Source organism: Chrysochloris asiatica, unplaced genomic scaffold (genome assembly GCF_000296735.1).
Source record: "Chrysochloris asiatica unplaced genomic scaffold, ChrAsi1.0 scaffold00036, whole genome shotgun sequence".
Lineage (NCBI taxonomy): Eukaryota > Metazoa > Chordata > Mammalia > Afrosoricida > Chrysochloridae > Chrysochloris > Chrysochloris asiatica.
In genome coordinates this window covers 21812625-21818439 of record NW_006408554.1, presented here as the reverse complement: position 1 = coordinate 21818439, position 5815 = coordinate 21812625, and the positions used below count along the sequence as shown (strand labels likewise).

Genomic DNA, 5815 nt, shown 5'->3' with positions numbered 1-5815 from the left:
TTGTTTCCAATTTGGTTAGAGATAATGAAATTATCCCCCACATTACCATCAAATGGTACAAGTAAACAACAAAGCAGGATTTAAGTTTTCAGGCTTCTTGCCCTCATAATAGCCCCCATGCTCGTGGCTCAGTAGTTAAAGTGTAGAGATGTGAACCTAAAACTCTGGTGTTGGAACCCACTAGCTGCTCTCACTGGTCCTCCGCTGGTGGAAGCTGTGGCCACAGTCAGCTTCTATGAAGATTTATTTATAGCCTTGGAAACCCTATAGCACTTCTCTTCCCTATAGGGCCATTAGGAGCAGAACTGACTCCACAGCAGAGGGGCTGGGCCCCCATAGTGTACCAATTCATACATAGCAAGGCTTCTGATTTTCTAAATCACCATTATGACCTTAAGCAGATAAGGAGCCAGGCCTGACACACTCAGCAGGACCACTCTGGGCCTCCAGGGCCGCTCTGTTTAACTCCGGAAACCAGAGGGGCGGGGGCGGGGGGACAGTGAGGGTGGGTAACAAGGGATTGGGACGGGGATGAGGGGCTTGGGGGCCAAACGGGGGCACTGGGGACTTGGCGAAGGGTGGGGGCATGAAGTGGAGGTGGGGGTGGGGCACCGTGGGAAGGGGGGTAGGGCGCGGGCGGGCGGCGCCAGCCTCCCCGCACTTGCTGCCGCGCTTTGCTGGCTCAGCCGGCTGCGCTGGCCCCCGGCGCTCGTGCTGACTCCGTCCAGATGTGCCGCGGCTCCAGAGTGGCTGCTGCGCACAGTAAATGGGCATCAGAGGCTCGTCAATCTAGGGCAGCGCAATTGTGGCCTCGCGGCGCCCGCTGGCACAGAAATGTGCGGGGCGGGGGGTGCCCTGGACTGGGGAGAACTAGCACTAATGACCAAGCAGGGGAAGGCTCCAGCGAGTTTGCCCATTTCCTTGTAAATGTTTTACACTTGAAAAGAAAGGGGGATGCTGTATATCACTTGGAAATGTTGGCTGTCTGTGGTCCCTGTGGATATGACTGGGTTAGTACGACCTGTAACCAGAGCAAGAGAAGCATAAAACGCCAGGAAACACTGCCAGCTAGTCATTACAGAGAGACTGTAAAAACAAGAAAAAGGCGAAGGGGGGAGGGAATAAAATACCCCAGGAAAAAAGTACAAAGCAACTAGATGTGTTTCTGTGTGTTCCCGGAATAAAGCTGGGAGCGGCTGCCTAGGAATCAACAGGGCGACCTACAGGCTGGCCAGGTCCCCTTGGCTCTCCTGGAGGGAACTGCTCTTTGCAAACTATCCCTATTTGCTGTCCTGTAAAACACTCAGTTACAGTGAATGGGTGGTGTGTTTTGGAGGAGAACCCAATTGTGTGAAATCCAAGTTAGACATTTATTTCTAACTGCCTGCTGTCTACGCAGTGTTGTTAGTTGAGTTACAATAAAAAGAATAAGGCAGGAACCACTTTTTTTTTTGCAATACAACTTCATACCAACCACTGGCTTCAAGTGGACTATGGCTGTGCTCTAGTTGTGTTTGCTAAGACTGTTTTTAATTTTATGATAATTGTAATCATTAAAATCTTCTCTCCTCCCCTGCTGTTTTTAGCCAGATTCAAGGATGGGAGAAAATGAAACATCCTAAAGTAAAATGGTTCAGGGTGATCTTCCCAGTCATTCCCAAATCACTTTACTGACCTCTTTCAGGATTTAATGTAAGGGTGAGGTAAGCCAAACCAAGAATGGACAATTCCCTTCTGAGGACAGATCGTTTGCCTTCAGGAAGTGGGAGCTGGAGGCCTGAGGTGGCCAGAGGAGGTGGATCTTTCTCTAAGAACTGGGAGGCAAGTGCTGCTCCAGGGAGAATAACTGCTTATCTCAGCAGCAGGCGGAACCGGCTTGCAGCCAGGTCTGTCAGCCACAGAGACCTGCTTTCCCCTCCTGAGTCATGGGAACAAAAAGCCACATAGTCCTGAAATCCAATGGGCTGTCATCTGGGGTCCATCTTGGTGTCTGCCCACAGGAGCAGATACACAACTCAGCTTTACCTCATCAAATAACGTGCATTAAGATCTATTCAAAAACAGTATATGAGCAGATAACCTTGGCTTCTAGTTACTCCCCCCCCCTTTTTTAACTCTAGTAACAAGATTAGAAAAATAATCAAACTTTATGAAATAATAAGCCAAACAAGAGAGGAACATTTCATAAAGGATCATCAGGAACCTGCTATACTTTCTGAACACAAGAAAGGTTCACCACACAAATTTCAACACTATACAAGTGAACAGAATCCAACAACATATTCAAAGAGTCATATACCATGAATGCTTCAACATTAGAAAAGCAATAAACATAATTGTTGTTGTAGTTTTTCAGTGCCTTTCAGTTGGTCCCCACCCATAGTGACCCTGTATAGAATTTTCAAGGAGCAGCTGCTAAGCTTGAACTGCTGACCTTGCAGTTCAAATCACTTTGCAGTCCAGCACATCAACCCACAGCACCACACCAGGACTTCATTAACATAATACACCACATCAATTGTTGTTATTAAGTGCCTTAAAGTCAATTCTGACCCATAGTGAGATCCTGTATAGGGTTTCCAAGGAACAGCTGGTAAGCTTGAACCACAGACCTTGCAGTTCAAATGACTTCGCAGTCTGATGCATTAGCCCACAGTACCACACCAGGACTCCACCACATCAATAGAACAAAGGAAGGGAAATATATGATCATCTCTATGAACGCAATCAAAGCATTTGATAACATCCAACACCCTTTTCTTGATGAAAACTCTCAAGATTGAAAAAGAAGGGAAATTCCTCAATATGATTCAGGGCATATATGAAAAGCCAACATTTAATATTTTACTTAATGGAGGAAGATTGAGAGTTTCCCCTCTTGGAATCAGGAACAAGACAACAGTACCCACCCTCACCAATTCTATTTAATATTGTATTAGAAGTTGTAACCAGAGCAATAAGATTAGAAAAAGAAATAAAAGCCATTCGGACCAGAAAAGAGGAAGTAAAATGATCTCTGTTCATGTATGATTGTTGTTGTTGTTAAGTGCCATGAGGTTGGTTTCAACTCATAGTGGCCCATCATAGGGTTTCTGAGGAGTGGCTGGTGAGTTTGAACTGCCTACTCTGCAGTTCAAACCAACCTTGTGGCCCAGTGCTCTATCCCACAGCACTATACCAGAACTCCATGGATGATATGATCCTAGAAAATCCCCAAAAGTCAAGAAAATTCTTGAGCTAATAGGGGAATTTAACAACGTTGCAGAGCATGAGGTCTACACAAAATCTGTTGTGCTTTATATAACAGCAATGAAAACTCAGGGAAATTAGGGCAACTATTCCATTCACAGTAGTACTAAAAGAATAAAATAGGAGGGGGCTTCAAAAGGTTCGTGGAAAACAATTAAAAGCTAATGGAATTTCCCCACAAACTTTTTGAAGCTTTCTCATGCCTAAATACAACCAGGGATTCTAGTGTGGTGCTACAGGATAAGCACTATACTACTGACCTCAAGGTTGATGATTCAAATCTATGAGCTGCTTCATGAAAACCCTGTACAGTATCATTATGAGTTAGAACTGACTCAATAGCACGTCAATGACAACAAAGGAAATTACAATGAAAATTATAAAACTGCTAAAACTTATTGTTGTTGTTAAGTGCTATCAAGTCGGTTCCAACCCACAGCGACCCTGTAGAAGGGTTCCGAGGCTGTAAATCTTTACAGGAGCAGAAAACCTCATCTTTCTCCTGTGGAGTGGCTGTTAGTTTCAACTGCTGACCTTAAGGTTTGCATCCCGATTCGTAACCACTACGCTACCAGAGCTCCTTGCTGAAACTTATTAGAGAAGATTTAAATAAATGGAAAGTATCCCACGTTTATGGATTAAAAGTTTTAATATTGTTAATATATCAGTACTACTTAAAGTGATCTGCACATTCAATGCAATCTTAATAAAAGTTCTACCAACTTCTTTATAGAAATGAAAAAAATAATCCTCAACTCTATTGAATGGAAAGAGGTGTTGAATCATTAAAGCAGTTTCAAAAGGGAAGAACAATGTAGGACTCACACTTCCTATTTTAAAGCATACTAGACTGCTAACTTCAAGCTCAGCAGTTCAAACCCAGCAGTCACCAGAGAAAGATAAGGCTTTCTGTTCCTGTAAAGATTTAAAATCTCAGAAATACTATAAAGGACTGATATAAATCAGAATTGATTTTATGGCAGTGTGGTTTTGAATTTTATACAGCTATATAGTAATCAAATCATAGAGGAACTGAAGAGAATGGAAAGTGGAGAAATAAACCCACACATTGACAGTCAACTGAATTTTGGCAAGGGTGTTAAATCCATTTGATGGGGAAATATGAGGTTTTTTTTTTTTTTAATGGTGCTGGTAAAATTAGATTTTTACATGCAGAAAAATGAAACAGGACCCATGCCTTAAGCCATACACAAAAACAAATTCAGAAAGTATTAAGTACCTAAATGTACACACTAAACCCAGAAAACTGTTAGAAGAAAACACAATGGCAATACTAGCTCTTAAAAATGCATAAATAGGGCACCAGGATGTCTTGGAGTCCAAGAAGATGAACAGAACTCTGAGGAGGTTTGATTAAAACTGAGAAACGTGAGAAGTGCAGAACTTGAGGAAGAGACCCAATGGGGTGAATGCTGTGGCCTTGCTGGTGGGGGAGAAAGTGCAAGAAGAGACCACTCTCGTGGATGATCACTTTCAGGTGAAGACAGGTGGCATGGTGGACATGAAGAAACTGAAGGAGAGGGAAAAGATAAGATCAGTGAAGAAGAAAACCTCCACCTGGGAACATCGTTTTCTGCAGAAACCAGCTGAAAGAATGAAGATGCAGACGTGATGAAATACTTTGAGACAGAGCTGAAGAAGAGGAAAGGGATTGTGGGACAAGAGCAACAGAAAGTAAAGCCAAAGAATGCAGAGCACTGTCTTTATGAACTTCCAGAAAGCATCCGGTTTCCTCAGCAAAGAAAACCAAGGAGATGCTTTCCAACCAGATGCTCAGAGGCAACCCGGAAGTGAACCTTGGCATTGATGCCAGAATAAAGAATATCATTTCCACCGAGGATGCCAAGGCCCGACTGCTGGTAGAGGAGCAGAATAAGAAGAAAGGCAGTGAGACATCTTTTGTGCCTACCAACATAGCTGTGAATCATGTGCAGCACAACTGATTTTATCATGAGGAGCTCAACGCCCCCATAAGGAGAAACGAAGAAGAACCCAAAGCCGGCGCCTACTAGTGGGCGACACAGAGAAACCAGAGTCTGAGCGTACTCCTTCAAACCACAAGCGTCCTGCTAACCGATAGCTATCACTATGAAAATTTCAATAAGATGAATCAGCGGGACTGAGGGAAAGGACACGGTGGGATGTAAATAGCACCTCCACCCCCTACCCCCATGAAAATGGGACAAGGCCTAATGATTTACTAGTGGACGGTTCCAAATACAAACTATATTAGACCTGCTGCCTACCTGCTGGAGTTTTCAAGCACCAAATTTGTAATCTTTTGAAACAAAATGCATTCCTATTTGAGGGTAGACTATTCTGGTGAACATCATTAAATCTTATTTGTTAAAAAAAAAAAAGGATAAATATATTAGCAAACACCAAAAGACAGGTTAAATCAATAGAATATCATAAAAATTAAGACGTTTTATTCCCCTAAAAACTTTACCAAAAAGTGAAATGATAAGATACCAACTAGGTGGATATCTTTGGAAACTATATCTGGTAAGAGTCTAATAAACAAAATATTAGGGGCTTCAAAAGC

The 5815-nt window shown here is 43.0% G+C and overlaps 1 pseudogene; it reads left to right on the top strand.

Annotated features, from left to right (window-relative positions):
• Positions 1 to 531: 531 nt before the first annotated feature.
• On the top strand, positions 532 to 5393 carry LOC102811985 (annotated as a pseudogene).
• Positions 5394 to 5815: the final 422 nt, after the last annotated feature.